The sequence below is a fragment of the Wyeomyia smithii genome, chromosome 1 (genome assembly GCF_029784165.1).
Source record: "Wyeomyia smithii strain HCP4-BCI-WySm-NY-G18 chromosome 1, ASM2978416v1, whole genome shotgun sequence".
Lineage (NCBI taxonomy): Eukaryota > Metazoa > Arthropoda > Insecta > Diptera > Culicidae > Wyeomyia > Wyeomyia smithii.
The window spans coordinates 191,698,064-191,718,034 of record NC_073694.1 but is presented as its reverse complement, the minus strand read 5'-3'; positions in this window follow the sequence as shown (position 1 = coordinate 191,718,034).

Sequence of the window (19,971 nt, the reverse complement as noted above, 5' to 3'; positions counted from 1 at the left end):
CACGTATCCCGAAACCTCCAGCGCGCCCAAGCGCTTTGGATCTATCCTTATGTTCGACGTCGCTACGGTTGGATTGCACATGGAAGGTAATCCTCGATCCTCACGGTAGCGACCATCTGCCTATTCTAATTTCAATTACTAACGGGTCAACTCGCATGCGACCAATTGACATTCCGTATGACCTCACACGAAATGTCGATTGGAAGTTATACGAGGAAATGATTTCAAAAGCGGTCGAGTCGATTCAACATCATTCACCACTTGAAGAATACAACCTCCTCGCGGGCTTGATTCTCGACGCCGCGTTGCAAGCCCAAACGAAGAAATATCCCGGCGTAACGATCAAAGAACGGCCTCCCACTCCGTGGTGGGACCAAGAGTGCTCCGATGTCTACACGCAAAGATCCGACGCGTTTAAGGCCTACCAGACGGGAGGTATACCTGGCGACTATTTACGGTATTCGGAGCTTGATACCAAGCTTAAAAGCTTGGCTAAAGCAAAGAAACGTGGATATTGGCGTCGGTTCGTGAACGAGACGTCGAGGGAGACATCGATGAGCACTCTTTGGAACACAGCCCGAAGAATGCGGAATCGCGTAACGGTCAACGAAAGCGAGGAGTCTTCAAGTAGGTGGATATTTGATTTTGCCAGGAAAGTATGTCCGGACTCTGTTCCTGAGCAAAATATTGTTCGCGATGCGTCTCCGGGCCACGACGCGATAGAATCACCTTTTACGATGGCAGAACTTTCAGTTGCCCTCCTGTCCTGTAACAATAACGCGCCTGGATTAGATAGAATCAAATTCAACTTGTTGAAGAATCTACCCGGCAATGCCAAGAGGCGCTTGTTGAACTTGTTCAATAAGTTCCTGGAGCAAAACATTGTACCGCAGGATTGGAGGCAAGTGAAGGTGATCGCCATCCAAAAACCAGGGAAACCAGCTTCTAATCACAACTCTTATAGGCCGATTGCAATGCTATCCTGTATCCGGAAATTGATGGAAAAAATGATACTCCGTCGTTTAGACCACTGGGTCGAATCAAATGGTCTACTATCAGAAACTCAATTTGGCTTCCGCCGTGCCAAAGGGACGAATGATTGTCTTGCGTTGCTTTCAACAGATATTCAGCTGGCGTATGCTCGTAAAGAACAAATGGCGTCTGCGTTCTTGGACATTAAGGGGGCTTTTGATTCCGTTTCTATTGACATTCTTTCGGGTAAACTTCACCGACAAGGATTTTCTCCAATTTTGAACAATTTTTTGCACAACTTGTTGTCCGAAAAGCACATGCATTTTACGCATGGCGATTTGGCAACTTTTCGCATTAGCTACATGGGTCTTCCCCAGGGCTCATGTTTAAGCCCCCTTCTTTACAACTTTTATGTAAATGACATCGACGAATGTCTGGCAAATTCATGCACGATAAGACAACTTGCAGACGACAGTGTAATCTCTGTTACAGGAGCCAAAGCTGCCGATTTGCAAGGACCATTGCAAGATACCTTGGACAATTTGTCTGCTTGGGCTTTACAGCTAGGTATCGAATTCTCTCCGGAGAAGACTGAGATAGTAGTTTTTTCTAGGAAGCATGAACCTGCTCAGCTTCAAACACAATTAATGGGTAAAACGATTTCTCAGGTTTTGGTACACAAATATCTTGGTGTCTGGTTCGACTCTAAAGGCACCTGGGGTTGTCACGTGAGGTATCTGATGAAAAAATGTCAACAAAGAGTGAATTTTCTTCGTACAATAACCGGACAATGGTGGGGAGCCCATCCAGGAGACCTTATAAGGCTTTACCAAACAACGATATTGTCTGTTATTGAATACGGGTGTTTCTGCTTCCGCTCCGCAGCAAACACACATTTGATCAAACTGGAGCGAATACAATATCGTTGTTTGCGTATCGCCTTAGGTTGCATGCAGTCGACCCATACGATGAGTTTGGAGGTTTTAGCTGGAGTACTACCATTGAAAAACCGCTTCTGGAGCCTGTCTTCTCGTATTCTAATCAAATGTGAGGTCTTGAACCGTCCCGTGATTGAAAATTTTGAAAGGTTAATCGAACTTAATTCTCAAACCCGTTTTATGACATTGTATTTCAATCACATGTCCCAAAATATTAACCCTTCTTCGAATATTCCAAATCGTGTCGACTTATCAAATACTTCTGATTCTACTGTGTTTTTCGATACATCCATGATAGAAGAAACTCGTGGAATCCCGGATCATTTACGCGTGCAGCAGATCCCTAAAATTTTTTCCAATAAATATCGAAACATCAACTGCGACAATATGTACTACACTGACGGATCACTTCTTGATGGGTCCACTGGCTTCGGTATCTTCAATAACAATTTAACCGTCTCCCATAAGCTCGATAATCCTGCTTCTGTTTACGTCGCAGAATTAGCTGCAATTCAGTACACCCTAGGGATTATCGAAAAAATGCCCACGGACCATTATTTCATCTTTACGGACAGTCTCAGTTCCATTGAGGCTCTCCGATCGATGAAAGATGTTAAGCACTCTCCGTATTTCCTGGGGAAAATACGGGAACATCTGAGTGCTTTATCCGAAAAATCTACTCAGATTACCTTAGCGTGGGTCCCTTCTCACTGCTCGATACCGGGTAATGAGAAAGCGGACTCTTTGGCTAAGGTGGGCGCAACAAACGGTGATACTTATGAAAGACCAATTGCCTTTAATGAATTTTTCGCACTTGTACGTCAGAATACGATCATCAGTTGGCAAAATGCTTGGACCAGAGGGGAATTGGGAAGGTGGTTACATTCCATAATCCCCAAAGTATCGACGAACCCGTGGTTCAAGGGGTTGGATGTAGGTCGGGATTTCATTTGCGTGATGTCCCGGCTTATGTCCAATCACTATAGATTTGACGCGCTCCTCCGTCGTGTTGGGCTCGGGGAAAGTGGTATCTGTGCCTGTGGTGAAGGTTATCACGACATAGAGCATGTGGTTTGGTCATGCCCTGTACACCGTGACGCCAGGTCTAAATTAATAGCTTCCCTGCAGGCCGAGGGTAGACAGCCGGCTGTTCCTGTTCGTGATGTCTTGGCGAGCCGTGACCTATCCTACATGTCCCTTATATACGTTTTCCTGAAATCCATCCACGCCCCAGTCTAGTCCCGTTCCCCTCCGTCTACACCCAACAAAACGACAAGAACACGTTTGAACCTTAAGCACAAAACCAGCAACCAGACCCCGCACAACAGAACCAGGACCCAAGGACTACGAGCCTCTGTCCCAACTCACGACATCGTGGCTCAGCAGAACGAATCCATACATGCCATTCGACGATTATCAGACGACCATTGAACAACAAAACACTGATTGGAAATCCCATGCTAGTTTTAAGTTAGACTTAATTTCAGCTCGTAGTCGGCAGCGAGGATAAAAAATTTGCTTTAGTTTTTAAGTCATCAGATATAATTGGCGCCGTTAAACATTAAATTGTATTTGTGCCGTGTCAAATAAATGTTATGTGAAGAAAAAAAAAAAATTAAGTATATATTTTTGGGCAGCTTTAGTTGAAAATTAGGTTGAATATTAAAACAAAACTAAGTGTTACATGATTGATTGGGTGATGCTGAGTATCGATACTTTCTCGATTATCATTGTATCGATACCAGACCTCACGGTTTCAAGTATACTTTATTAATATATATAGGTATCAAGCACTGACCATTGCTGGAGTGATTTCTTATTAACCTACCGAGGTAGCAGCCATGATAGAGATTTTTTTTTGTCTATATAATAAAATGTTCCTGTCAAGCGTTTCGATATCGCTAGTATCGATACTTATCATCCACACTGCGAAATCGTGTGCGAGATTCGACTGTGATAATCGTGTGTTTCGAGGTAGTCCAATTTGGTGTAAAAGTCGCAATATTTTTGCTTTTGTCATCACGCACATTTTGACAATTACATATTAGTGTTCACGTAGGTGCGAATAGCCTTCAAAATCTCTTTCAACGTGAATAACCCGAATATATATGCACTGTGCAACTGCTCTATATTGGCTCTGACGACTCTGTTGATATTGGTTTGGTTTTCACTTGCGAAAGTGAAGGAGGAAAATATTTTTGCTTTTGTTTTCACACATAAACTGTCAGTTGCATATGAGAATTCGCGTAGCTGCGAACAGCCTTAAAATTTTTTTATTTTTTGTCTCAGGGCCAATTTGCGAGAGTTTTGTAATTTAGACAGAAAGCACTTGACAAGTGACCAGAGCTGCCAAATTTTATTTTGAAAAATGTGTATGCACCCGTAAAAAAGTCTGTATTTTTCTGTATTTTGTTCATGTGCCTACAAGTAATAGGTAATTGGGCTCGGAATCCAATTTTAAACCTCCGTAAAAAGGTTTCCGTAAAATTCCAGAAAGAAAACTCAGATCCATAATCGTGTTTTTTTTTTCTATGAAAGCAATAAACAATAAGCCGCAAATTTTCCACGTTAGACGAAGAAACAGATTTTAAAACCGGCTCGCATCTATACAAATTCCCATTCTGAACAGTCAGACTTCTTGTAAAACACAGAAATTAAAGCAAAAAAAAATATTTGTCTCTTTTTCTCTCATACAAAATTATCCACAACGCACACACTGCACGCAAAAGTTGAACTGTGCGTAACCACATAAATATTGCGTTTTTCTAGAGCAATTTCTGTACTGTTTCGGAACCAGTACAAGGAATGTGTGTTGTTCATAACGCATTTGGTACTCTAGCGAATGTTCAATGTATTGGATGGCTCAGAATCAAAACACTTTTAAAATATTAACCGGTGCTAGTATTGCCATGATGATTCGTACTGGTATTGGTAATATTTTCCAGAATGCTGCTATCGTTAAAGCAGTGCAAGCAGTAATCAATACTGATGATTTTGGTGCTGACTAGGTTAACGCAAATATGCACTGATCGATTCACTATCATGAATCCGATTCACTATCATGTCATTCAAAAACATCATCGAATTAATAACAATTAAAAAGACATTGGATTTGCTCCCAACATTTTGCATTTAACAACGATTCTGGTTTTATTTATATGCATTCGGTTCCACGTTACTGGCACCAGCGTCAGTATATTCTGTTACAACGAGGCTCGCTGGTGGCTGTTTCGGTTGCTGACGGTGATTAGGGATGCACGAGCTTTTGATACGCATTGACTCACGAAAGTAACCAGCGGTGTTTTGAGCGCCCCAAAACTGATCGTCTGCCCAAAACCACCGAAACACTGTGTATTATACATATTCTGATTTCAATCTCTGTAAATGTATTCATTACGCAACTGTTGCGTTATCCTTTTAATAATTGCGAAACATCACAATTTCAAACCGAAACTTAAAATAAACGATATTGCTGACATTCTGTACAAATCTGTATTGAAAATCCAAAATTCTGTATAAATGAATCTGTATCATTTCTGTATCGTGGTCAAAAAATGTGTATACTTGGCAGCCCTGCAACTGACGAAGCACACGTCAGAATAAACACATTACACTAGCAATACTCAGAGAGAGAGAGAGAGATATGCGAAGAGAATGTTGTGAGCCAAAAGAACATGTCAAAATCCGAGCCAAACTAACAAGAAAAGTAACACATTGAGTGCAATTAGGTACAATAAAGGATATTTTTATTTTCACAAGTTTTTCATATTCTTTTCACGGTGCTCCCACAGACCGTTATTATAAAAAAATGCACCAAAGAAAATAAGTACACCACTCGATTTGTTATGACGTCCAGAATCTCTGGTCAAAATTTCAAAATCATCGTACGCTACATTTTTGAGTAGTGCCCTTTTAAAGGTCGTAAAGATCTAAAAAGTGATATAAAAACGATGAAATACTTATTTTAAAGCACGTGTTTCAACCACCATTTTATGAAATAACTTCCAAACTAGTTTCTACACATTCCAGGGATTATATTTCAAGACTTTAACAATTGGTGAAAATATTGAATTGTGAAATTGACTCCAAAATCTGTACGCCTTCCGTTGCGTCGAATATACCGCGAACATCATCTTAATAGGTTTCGAGTCGAGCTTGGTTATGTTCTACTTGGAAATCCACACGTACACCTCGGTGCCAAAAATTTGTTGATATCTGGTTTCCCGTCCCACCACGCTTCGTACGGGGCCATCTGGAACACCAAGATAGAATATTGGTTTTGTAATGAGTATGCAATATTCCCAGTTTCAACCCAGTACCGTAGCGGGAGCCTTCTCATTCAGAGAACGGTTGTTTCACTCGGCAACTCTATTTTGCTACACTCTCTACTGTTGAATTCGTTTGGTGATAGTTTTTTTTTATTTCACCACCGTTGTTCGATCGAACGACACTTGTTGACTTGCCAAAGATCGCTTTCATCTCTTACATGAAGCTCATCAGTATTGCTGAGCTCCATCTGCCGTGCTCTCGAGGGCTGTTGTCAGAGTGTTGAAGAAGTTTTAGAGGCAGCCTAAACAATTGCCATCTGCAACCTTCGTCCAGTTTCAGGTCGATAGGATAGGTCGTCCAGTTCAGTTTGATACTAGTAGTATCATTTCTGTTATAATTTCTGTTATTTTAAGACCTAACGGGATCAAATTTAAAACACAGCCTGTAAGGTTTTTTCCGTAACAAACTAACAGCTTCTGTTACATTTTTGTTTTTTCTTTCTGATCGGGAAATCAAACAAAAAGCGTCAGCAATATAATGGATCTGCAAAACTTCCTGAAGCCGGTTTCTTTCGGGGAGCATTTTTTTCCATTCATCACTACTCGCGTAATGCCACTGTACAGTAAAATACTGTTCATACAATGAAACTCGGCGTAGTAAATTTTCCGAAAATTGGTAACGGTGAAAATCAAACGAACACGTTTCAACTGTGACTGACGGATCATTTGACTTTAACGAATAAGAAAAAATAAGAAGAGAGTAGGAACATTGGATGAGGGTAAAACATTTCCTTGTCGTGGTAGCACTAACGTTTACCCGCTGGCTATTTTCATGCAGAAAAGCTGGAAAATATCAGCCCTGGTTTGGGTACAGCGAGATCAACTGTAGCTAGATACCACGCAGGATGGACTAAAATTAATTAAATGCGCAAAATTAAAAGTTAGAGATCATGGTTCAACTGAAAGACGAAAATCGTTCAATCTTCACTGCCTTGATTAACTCTAGCTCACACACGCCAAAATCATCGACCCGGCAGATCGATCCGATGCGATCTGTGCGAAACCGACGGCTGTTTCAAAAGCCTGAAATTGTGGAACGTCGTCAGTCTAATCTAATGTGTGTAACTGGAAATTCGTTGTCGATTTCGAATGGAAAATTCTGGATCTACTTGTCCCGAATCTTCCGTGACGTCACTACTGAACAAATCTACAAGTTGGTCAAGCAAAGATTGGGCACAAATGACGTTGAAGCTGTTAGTATTGTAACCAAGGGAAAGTATACGATTGCTCCTGCTTTTTTGGTAGTTCATTCATTGTATTTCGAACGGATCGCAGCAGAGTGAATAGTCGAAAACCGCGTGGAGGTGGAGTCTTGAGTGCCATTTCCTCCAGGCACTGCTGCTGCTTAGACCCAGCACCACGATAAGCAACACGCTCGGGAAACTGTGGGTAAAAATTAAACTGGGTATGTTATCCGTAAGCATTGGGGTGTTGTATCTGTCCTCTGATTGTCGAAATGATCTTGATGTTATTCAGAAACATGCTGACTCAATTGGATCCGTTCTATTACGCTTGAACCGACACGACCCTACTAAAGTAAGTAGTGGCCTTGTTGTTGATACGAGTCGATTACGTTTAACCGCAGCCGGAAGTGCTCTGTACGAGGCATTTTGTTTTGACGCAAACAAATCCAGTTAGGAACTCTCGACCTAGTACTGCTGAACGAACTAGCGCTTCATAACTTCTCTGTGATGGCGGCTGAGGATCCTATGGTGAAAATTGTTTCGATTGTGGAATATTCCAAGTGACAGGAGCGCACTTTTTGAGTGCGACTCGAAAGCTGAAACATTCCACTTTCCAGGACCAGACGAGATCCCGTCATCTTTGTTGAAAAACTGCTCGAACGAACTGGTGGTGCGTCTTTTAAAGCTGTTCTATTTTTCTCTGCAACAAGCATTGCAAATTCTTTGCTCACACCGATACACAAAAAAGGGGACAAGTGCAACATAGTTAACTGCGAGGAATGGCATCATTGTTGTGTGCTTGTTCTAAAGTTTTCGAAATATTCGTCAGAACAAATCGTTTTTGCATCGTGCAAAAAATACATTTCTAGTGACCAACATGGTTTTTATCCAAAGAGATGCGTCACAACCAATCTGTCGCAGTTCTTTTCGTTGTCCATTTTCCCTCAATGGATGCGGGGTTGCAAGTGCATACTGTGTACCCGAACTTCAAGGCTGTGTTCGATCGTGTAAATCATGACATCCTTCTACGAAAGCTGGTTAAACTGGGACTCTCTGCCATGCTCGTGAGAGGGTTTCGTTTTGTACCTGAACGGCAGAGTTGTATGTGTCAGTCTTGAATCATCACATTATGAGCAACTTCTTCTGGAGTGCTTCAAGGAAGCAATCTGGGTCCACTTTTATTCTTACTTTTTATTGCAGTTGTTTTATCGCGAAGTACACGGCTGAACTACACTGAAGTAAAAACCCGAATTAATCCACCTAGCGGTCAGACCCAACCTTTCTCTTTCGAACTTATTATTTGTTTGAATAGATTTGCATGAAACCTTCAATTAACAGAAAAAAATACACCATGATAATTTCTGCAGTAATTATTTTTCACTCTAAATAACGAACTTCTGGTAGCCAAAAGCATAAGTATACCGAAAATTTTGGTAGTAACATGAGATAAATATGTTTTAAATAGGTATATGATGCGATTTTTTTTGTTCCTGGTATAATCGAAACGTCACTTTACTCATATATAGGTCGATTTATACATGATAATAGATTCAACTTTTTATTCTTACTGATCGAACTCTGCAGGTTGTCTATCAGAATTCAAAATCCGATAGATTTCCTGTCAGAGCAGGTGTACCTCAAGGTTCAGTCTTGGGTCCAGTCCTGTACAACATATCCACTTCAGATCTTCCTGATTTGCCTCCAGGATGCACAAAGTCATTGTTCTACGATGACACACGCATTTCCGTAAAAGGAAAAAGTCTTCGTGTCATATGCAGTTGATTGCAGAAAAGTTTAGATATTTTTTCTTCCTACTTGCAAAAGTGGAAAATCTCTCGCAATGCTTCTAAGACTCAAATGATATTTTTTTCTCATAAGCCTAGGGCTTCTTTCCTCAAGCCAAACAATAATCACGTTGTCAAGATGAATGGGGTTATTTTAAGTTGGTCTGACAAGGTTAAGTACTTGGGACTAATTTACGATAAAAAACTTATTTTCAAAGAGCACATTGAGAGTATACAAGCCAAGTGCATCAAAAATACAAGATGTTTATATCCTCTCATTAACAGGAATTCTAAACTTTGTTTAAAGAACAAACTTTTGATTTACAAACAAATTTTTAGACCAGCAATGCTTTATGCAGTACCGATCTGGTCAAGTTGCTGTTCTACAAGGAAGAGAACGCTCCGAAGGATTCAGAGTAAAACTCTGAAAATGATTTTGAAGCGTCCTCCTTGGTTTGGTACACTCGAATTACATAGACTTACTGGTGTTGAACCATTAGAAGCTATGTCAAATAAAATTATTAACAATTTTCGACAAAAATCGTTGCAACCCTCAATTGCTACGATAAGCTCTCTTTATAGCCAATAAGTTAGCAATGAAGTTGGTTATAAGTTTACTTCCCCTTTTCTGACAAGTAGGTTTAAATCCCTACGAACGATAAGTCCTAATTGCGAAAGCAAACAAATCCTAACAATTAAAATTACAAATTTTTAACAGTATTGAGAAGACACCATTTGTGATTGGACACTCATTCTCATTACCTACTAATATTTATCATAAATACTTAAGCTACTAACAAATCCCCCCCTTAAAAAAAAAGAATCAACTTTTTGTAGTAGGAAAATTTTCCCTGATAAACAACAGCCTGAACAGATCAAATATTATTCAATATGAGAATTTGTGGAATAGTATGATACCCAGAGGCCAAAAATGAACTTCAGACGCCATTTTAAATTTTTGGATAGTAGCTTCCAGTTTCTTTACCCATGTGAGTTTTTCAGGAACCGGGATAATGCTTAGAGGCCGGGAATCAACTCTATACTTTATTTTGAAATCCGATTTTGGGACTTATGGTTTCTGTAAAACAACCTTAAATTGCCAAATTCAATCCAATAAAGGTATATTGATGTTGTGTCTGAAGTAATAATTGAAGTAGAAAATGTGAAATTTGATTTGTAATCACGAGCAATACCGGGAACGTTCAAATAGTACAGTATGTTTTGATCAATTTCAATTTCGTTTCTTCTAGGATGTTACGAGGCAACTACACCTTTTATTTGACACTAATTTTGTGAAAATCGGTTCAGCCATCTCTGAGAAAAGTGGGTGATTTTGAGTATTCTTCGGAATATGTTTCTTTTCATAACTAGATTTCACATTTTTAAACAGAACAGGCAAAGTAAGAGTCCGATTCCAAAACAAATCAATAGGGTCTTATGAGGCAACTAGACCTTCCATTTGACACTGATTTTATGAAAATCGGTTGGGCCATCTCTGAGAAACATGAGTGAGATTAAACAGTCTCTAGTACACGTTTCTTTCCATAACTTTTGAACCACATTTTCAATCTTTATGAAATTCAAAAGTTAGGAGTTTTCAAGGTAGCCAGTTCATTTGAAACCAATTTTGTTCAAATCGGTTGTGTAGTTTCTGAGATAATGATGTTTCGTGATTTTTACATTTTGATACATAACCTCTAAACTAAAAATCCGATTATAATGGAATTTGATAGGGTCTTAGGCGTCGTACACAAATTACGTAACGCTTAAAACCTAAATTTCAGACCCCCTCCCCCCCTATGTAACGATAAGTAACGTTCAACATGACTCCCCCCTGAAATTACGTAACGCTGGACAACCTGTCCCCCCCTCCTAATTAGCAATTTTGAGCAAACATCACAGTTATGTAACGGTATCAACTACCCCCCTCCCCCCTGTGTAACAATAAGTAACGCGGACTTAACCCCCCTACCCCCCCCCCCCCTTCTTGCGTTACGTAATTTGTGTACGACGCCTTATGGGACAACTAGACCTTTCATTTGCAATTAATTTCATGAAAGTCGGTCCAGCCATCTCTGAGAAAATCGAGTGAGATTGGGAGACCGTTACATATACACACAAATAGTAAACACTCAGCTCGTAGTAGCGACGAACCCAGCGAGCGATCACTCTGCGGCCTTTGACGCACCTTCGGTTAGGAGTTCCAAAAGTCACAGGAACTCTTAAATTGTTGTAACCTGTGTGAATCAGTGTTACATTAGAACGAAATTTCTTCCCAAAATGCTATTTTGACTCGTTTCTAAAAACAGACTAAGGCGTATTTTAGACATATAGGTGAGAGTATATCATTTGCTTTAACTGAAAATCTATTTTTTTTATGACAAATACTTTCGACTGAAAGTGAAACGTTTGTAACATATATCTAAATTTAAGCAAACACTTGGACAACTATACCTAATACACCATGTTTTCTAATCATGTTCGAAAATATTAGTTAATTTATACACAAACAATTAACTTCCTTAATATAACCACACATCCAACCCATTTGAGTGATAGGTCACTTCTCATTCCAATTACAAGCAGAACGCACCCTCGTCGATTTGCCTAAGGTCCTAAGACGTCTAGGGAGTTTAAAAGAAGACATTACTCTTCCACAAGCGGCGTTGGTGCGCCGTAACGATGGACGCCGAGTCCATGTTGTGGTCGAGGCTCGAAAATTATGTTGTTAAACGTTTAGTTTCTTTTATTAATGACCATTCAATTTATTTCCCACCCACCCCAACAGGGTGCCTACCGCTTTGGCGTTCCGCCGCGTCCTCTCATATTTGACTGATTTTTTACGCTACGGTGAGGCAATTTGTTAGGTTGTCGAAAGCACCGGCCAAGCGGTCCAAACACAATAACCGAAATGAGAAGAAGTGGGCTAAGGGCGACGGATCAGAATAAAATTGGCCATGAAGTTTTTGAAGTCATGCCATGAAGTCACTTTTTTTCTTGAAAATAATTTGAATCATCCGTTTGTTAGTGATGAAAATACAATTAAATTTTCTAAAAGCTTAACCAGTTCTGCAACCTAATTCATTCTACAACTTGCCACCCAGAGCATAAAATGAACCTTTACTGGAATTACAGCGTTGTTTGAGTGAAGCATTTTTAGCAATAAAATAAATTGAGAATTTATTTTATTGCTAAATAATTGATTTGGCCCATAGTGCACTTTTCGAGCAGTGAAGCAGTGGTATTTGGAGAAGTTTCCTGCGAGACTTCGTTGACCGATTGAACGGCCTTAGAAAATTACTTAACCTATTCCGCCGCGGCAGACGTGCCGTAGATCGTTGTTATTACTTATACACCCAAAACTATCAAACATTTGGCGTTATTTTTTACCACATTATTTCGAACAAGGCCCCGTTGTTTGTTTCTCTCGGCTCGTTTAGAGCGCCTAAATCCACCCCGAATTCCACCGGCCCTGTTGTTGATGGATGGTAATTAATTATATTTCGAATTACATTAGCTGCAGATGATTATTTGCTTCGATTTTTTCTGACCCTCTCCGCTCGGTTCCGTCGAACCCTTTCCAGTAAGAGCTCGTTAATGGAAGATTCATTGGTATTTCGGTATGAAATCTGGCTGCGAGCAAAGCCCCAAAGTCCGATGATTGACGAGTTGGATAAAAAAAAAATCGAACCTTCGCGTTCCATGATGGCTATTTGAAATACTGAAATTGATACTGTTGTTCCGTGAAATTGTTTTGACCTTTGCACTACGCTAATGAAACCAAGTTGGAATGCGTTTGGGGTAAGAGTCTCGCTGTGGGTGGGTGGCAAATTTTTGAATAGTTGGAGCGGTGTCAAGGATCAGCTGGCGCCAGAGCAATCAATATGATTTTTCGTCTATCGTGACTAACTATTCAGAATCATTTGTTCGTTCAGTTCGCGATGAGTCACGATCGTACAATATGTATCAGTTACCATTTTGCATAAAAACCGTATTAGGAAACCGTCTCAATAATCACACAGGGTTGATGTGGTATACGATTTCATTTTAGTCACTTTCCTTAAAAAAAGCTTATCACAACCAAACAATCTCGCGGCGGCAAGTCATTCGAGTAATCTTTTCCACTGCCGCGATGTCTCACAGCTCATAAACAACCCCAACCCGGACCGGGACCATCTCTATCTCTGCCCAGTGCCAGCATCCCAAACGCAACGGAATAACAAATTAAAACATCGGGTCGAATTTACGAGGAAAACGCGTAAAATCTCACGTGCTAGCGAAAAAGAAGCTTTCATCAACGTAATAAGGTATATGCGGCTTCATTAAAATTATTTTTCATTTCTTTATTACCCCGAAGGTTGAGGAAGCGTGAGGGAGGCGAGAGCCTGTCCCTTCACACAAGCCGTGCGCATGTATCCAATCATACACGATAGCAGTCCTCCGGAGGAGACCTTCGCGGAACAGAGTGTGTACACATTTGCGATGGCCAGAAGCCGCCTGCCTATCCGGGAGATATATCACCACACTTTTAATTGTTATGCGCGTCCACCTAATAATGTGACCGCGGACCGCGCCGGCAGTTTCTAACCGGGTTCGCTAGCGCAGCAACTGGCGGCCTTTTTGGGCCTTTGAAATCGTATCCTCTCAAATGAGAATTATCCCGAAGGGGTAAAATAACGAAATATCAAAATAAAAATAATATTTTCATAATGTCGCCTGCTTATCTACTATCGAAATCAAACATCTCTCACGAGGAGTGAGCTTCGTTACCTTTTTACTGTGGAAGGGTTGCACAATGGAGTTAAATGAAAATCTACATTTTTCGTAATTGTTGGGGTTGGGGTCACTTGTCGTGTTGAAAGATTACGTGAAATCGATGTATGTAATGTTAAAAAAAAAAGATCAATCATATTCTATATAATCGATGGTCTACCTGCAAAAGTTATATATCTGTGTCGCAAATTTTCTCCTCAAAAAAAAAAAAATAAATAAATCTATACATATAAAAATGCAGCTCTGTCTGTCTGTCTGTTCCATATAGGCTTGAAAACTAATGAACCGATCGGCGTGAAATTTTGTATATAGGAGTTTTAGGGGCCGCGAAAGGTGACTAAGATAGTTTGAGACCCCTCCCTCTTTTAGAAGGAAGGGGTCCCATACAAATGAAACACAAATTCATGCACATCTCGAAAACTAACTAAGCAAATGGAGCCAAATTTGGCAGGTGAATGTTTTTAGGAGTAACAAAATCAGGCATAATAGTTTGACACCCCTCCCTCTTCTGGAAGGGAGGGGTCCCATACAAATGAAACACAAATTCATACACATCTCGAAAACTAACCAAGCAAATGAAACCAAATTTGGCAGGTGGATGTTTTTAGGGGTAACAAATATATCCATAATCGTTTGACACCCCTCCCTCTACTAAAAGGGAGGGGTTCCATACAAATAAAACACAAATTTATGCACATCTCGAAAACTAACCAAGTAAATGGAACCAAATTGGGCAGGTGGATGTTTTTAGGGGTATCAAATATATCCATAACAGTTTGACTCTTTTAAGAGGAAGAGGTGACAAATGAAACACAAATTTCGCACAGCTCGAGAATCAATCCACCAAATAGAACCAAATTTCGCATGTAAATGTTTTTAGAGGTAACAAATATGTCCATAATGTTTCGACACCTCTCCCTCTTATGTGAGGGAGGGGTTCCAAACGAACGAAACACAAATTTCTGCACATATCGAGAACTAACCAAATAAATGGAACCAAATTCGGCAGGTGAATATTTTGAGGGGTAACAAAGTTGTCTATAATGTTTCGACACCCCTCCTTCTTCTGAAAGGAGGGGTTCCACTCAAATGTATGCAATTTTCGAAAAATGATCAAGCAAATGGAACCAAATTTGATATGTTGAGGTTTTTGAGAGCAAGAAAAATTTTCGACTCCAGACGCCATTAAATTTAAGATGAAAACTTCCGGTTTCTAACACTTATTATTCTTACAAAACATAAAAAGGAGTAAATTTACCTTTTTCGTCGACCGGTTTCGGGCTACGATCTTGCCCATCAGCTGGACGATGTCCGACTGTCCGATGTTTTGTAAGAATAATAAGTGTTATGTCCTGTCTCGCGTCGTCGCGGTATGTGATTGTTCTTACGTTGGCACAAGAAAATTAATAGAGTTCCGGTTTCTATCCGGAAAATTTCATATTAAAATCCAAGATGGCGACTTCCGGTTTCTGAAAAACAGCGGCAAATGACCAAATATGGGTATTTCCGGGATTATTATGATGCACTGAAGCCTCACTGAAATTGACCTCAGACAACATTTTGAATTGTAAGATGGCGACTTCCGGTGACTGGAAAAGAGACGAAAATGATCAAATACCACCTAATATGGGTATTTCTTTAACCAAAATGACGCCTAGAGGCCAAAAATTGTCTCTGAATACCATTTTGAAAGCTACGATGGCGACTTCCGGTTTCTGAAAAACAACGGGATATGACCAAATACCACCCAATATGGGTATTTCCGGAATCGTGATGATGCATTGAAACCACAAATCGACCTCCGACACCATTTTTAGTTGTAAAATGGCAACTTTTGGCAACTGCCGAAAATGACCCAAAAACAACTAAATATGGGTGTTTCTTTAACCAGAGGCCAGAAATTGTCTCCAAATGCCATTTTGAAATCCAAGATGGCGACTTCCGGTTCCTAAACAACAGTGGCAAATGACTTAATTACACTCAATATGGGTATTTCCGGGATTGTTATGATGCACTGAAGCCACAAATCGACCTCAGACAACATTATGAATTGTAAGATGACGACTTCCGGTGACTGGAAAAAAGACGAAAATGATCAAATACCACCCAATATGAGCGTTTCTCAAACCAGAATGATGCTCAGGGGCCAGAAATTGTCTCCAAATGCCATTTTAAAATCCAGGATCGTGACTTCCGGTTTCTGAAAAATAGCCTAAAGTGATCAAATGCCACCAAGGTTTCTTTAACCAGAATGATGCATGAAATTGACCTCAGACACCATTTTGAATTGTAAATGGCAACTTCTGGGAAACAGCCGAATACCACTACATATGAATATTTCCGTAATCGAAATAATGTATAGAAGCCAAGCATTGACCCTGGACACCATATTGAATTCGAAGATGACCACTTTCAGTTTCTGAAAAACAACGAAAATAACTGAATACCACCCAATATGAGTATTTCCGGAATAGAGGTGACGTACTTAAGGCAAAAGACGAGGATGTTGTCATTCCGATAAAACCAATAATTTCGAACGATATAAAAAAATCGCAAGAAATCAATGAATTTGGAATGTTGAAAATTATTAAATTAAACACAAAAATAGGCGGTACGAAGTTTGCCGGGTCAGCTAGAAAATAAATAAAATGAGAAAAACCCCTTTTTTGAGGACACTGGCGAGGAGACTTCCATTATCTTAGTCACATTTATAATTCCCTTCACAATCCTAATCCAAATCCTCGTTTCAAACCTTATTTCAATCTCAATTCCAGTCGCAATCCTTTAGCAAATTTTCAATGCTAATTCCTATTCCAACCTAATCCTCAATCGCAAATCAATACCAGATCCAATGCCAATATTGATTGTTATTAAAATACCAGTTCAAATTTCAACCTCGATCCCATTCTCAATCCCAATCCGAATCAAAATTCCAATCCCTACCACAATAATAATTCAAATTTCTGTTCCTAATTCTAAATCCAATTTCATCTCCAATCTGATTTCCAATTCGATCCCCAATTTCGATTGCACTCACACTCTCGCTACCAATCTCAATCTTGACTTCTGATCTAATCTGATCTTAATCCCAATCCCAATTTCAATCGCACACCTAATTCAAATCCTAATTCCAGACCTTATCTTAACCCCAAGCCCAATCTTCGTCACAAATATTATCTCGATATCAAGTCTTATTCCTATTTCAAAATTAATCTTCTGAATTTTAACTCTTTCCAATACAAACCTCAAATGGATTCTAAAGTTTGACACGGTTTTCAGATTTTTATGTATCAGCTGAAGGAGTTTAATTTTCTGAGCAAAACAAGATTTTTAAAAATATGTTTATCGTTGTACACTAAGGTCGCTTTTTACGCGGATTCCGGAATTTACGCGGTTTTTTTTTAAGCGGACTCCGGAGTTTACGCGGTTATTTTACGCGGATTCCGGAATTTACGCGGTTTTTTTTACGTGGCACGTGTTCCCCGCGTAAAAAGCGACTTTAGTGTACTTCAATTTTTAAAGAAAGAACAAAAAACTGCTCGAAAGATGTTTAATGACAGTTCGCCCACATACCGTACATGAGCGAACTGTCATTCAACACATGTTGAGCAATTTTTTATTCTTCATTCAAAAATCGAAGGACAACGACAAATATTTTTGACAAATCATTTTTTTTTTCAGAAAATGCATCTTTTTCAAATGATATATGAAAACTGGTATAGCGTTGGTATCCAATTCATAACGTTTGCGGAAAAAATGGACTTTTTCCAGATGGTGATGAAAAAAAAAACTAAGACAGATAATTGAGTTCGATAAATTTCCCATTAATGGTGATAATATTATCTTATTTGTAAAAAAATTCTAAGCCCTTGCGAGCGTCTTATGGCAGTTAACCGGAACATTCGCCATGGCGGACGAAAACATGCGTGTAGGCATGTTTTTAAGCTCTTTCTTCGTTTTTTTAATTCCTCCTACGTTTTCGCGACAAAATTGTTGAAATAGATCTTGCGCTTCAAGTTTGCCCAGAAATTCTCGATGGGACGCAGCTGGGGGACGTTGAGCGGATTCGCCCAACTTCGGTACCACATCGATATTCAGGCGCTCCATCTCCTCCAACGATCGCTTAGAGTAATGGGACGACGCCGAATCTGGCCAGAACACCGTGTCTTCGCCCTTATGGTATTTTTTGATGAACGACGTGACTTCTGGCAGGCACTTTGAACTATAAATTTCCCCGTTCACGGCCAGCTCGGAGTGAAAGGAGAGCAACTTTGACATCTCTTTCTCGCTTATTATCAGCCACAGTCGCACCTTCTTGGGGAACTTGGTGTGTGAAATAAATTTCACCTCGGTGCTCACTTCCTTTCCTTCGTGGGAGAAGTGAAATATAAAGTTCCCTGCCAGTCGTTGCCATCCAGGGTAAGATAGGTCTCGTCGTCCATCATCTTTGACACGTCGCGATTCGCTGGGAAAATCGACTTAACCAGCTTATGCAACCGCTGTCGCTGCGTCATTGCCTGCAGCTCCTAGACCAGTGGACGGGACTGCCGCTTCCTGACATGTATGTTCATGTTCTCTAGATACTTTTTCACTGTTTTGTTTGCACCAACCTCCCGGCCAAATGCACGCAGCGATTTAGCCACCTTTCTCTTGGTCTTCCTCTTCAGCATCCTTTGAAGCTTCTTGTCGCTCAGGGTCGTTGGCCGTCCGGAAGCGGACTTTCTTTGGATGCTCTGATCGTTGTCCAATAGTGTCGTACCCGGCGTCCACAAAGTGCTGCGCGATGTTCGTTTTTGACGCGGCGGTGTACCGTTCTTTGAACGCGCACCCTTCTGAACGGAGTAGCTTCACTTTTTTAGCCATCACAGTTAGAGTTTGACTGATAGAGCTGTAATTTTTTTTTATAACTCATGGGTTACTATGATTGATGATGCATGAGTAGTTTCGCCAATGCGATTGAACGTAAACCTATGATCGGCAATTTTTGTCCATTTTTTTCACCGCAAACGTTAAAACGTTTTGGTACGGCCTCTGATCGAAAATGTTTTTTTTTTTAAATTTGTTGCCCTCATCAGCTAGTGTGGAATTTACGCATCGAAGGTGTGCTGTATTTATCGTGCAGATAATTAATAAAAACATTTAATCAGACCTTTGACAGTTAAATTAATTTGAATAAATAAATAAATAAATGAATACATAAGTTTTTAAATTATTATCAACTTACGAATAGGAAAATTATCTCACATATTAATGGGTGTTGTAAAAATTATTTCCAAAATAACGGGCCCGCCAGTTTCCGGTTCCTCATATCATTCAATGAAAACGGTGATTTTAGCGCATCGAGAGTTAATGCTCTAAGGGAACCAACCCGTCGTGATTGGTTCCATCGCCTAAATAACCGGTATTTCGATTTCGATTTCGATATCGCGTGAAGGAAGTCCAAAAAATTTCGAAGACACTGAATTGGAAGAATTGCTCGATTAGAAACCATACCAACCGCAGGAACAGCTTGCTTCGCAATTCTCCATCAGACCTTTTTCCAGCGATGTTTTGGGAATGATACAAGGAGGTAGTACCGGAGGAGTGGATGGAGTGTACAGTGTGCCCCATCTACAAAAAAGGCGACATGTTGGATTGCTGCAACTACCATGCAATCACGTTGCTGAACGCCGCCTACAAGGTACTCTCTCAAATTCTGTGCCGTCGACTATCACCGTTTGCAAAGGAACTCGTGGGGCAATACCAAGCGGGATTTATGGGTGCCCGCGCCACCACGGACCTAATACTCGTGGTACGGCAAGTCCTACAGAAGTGCCGTGAGTATAACGTGCCCACACATCACTTGTTCATCGATTTTAAATCAGTATACGACACAATCGTTCGAGACCAGCTATGGCAGAATATGCACGATTACGGCTTTCCGGATAAACTGACACGGTTGGTCAAGTCGACGATGGATCGGGTGATGTGCGTAGTTCGAGTTTCGGGGACA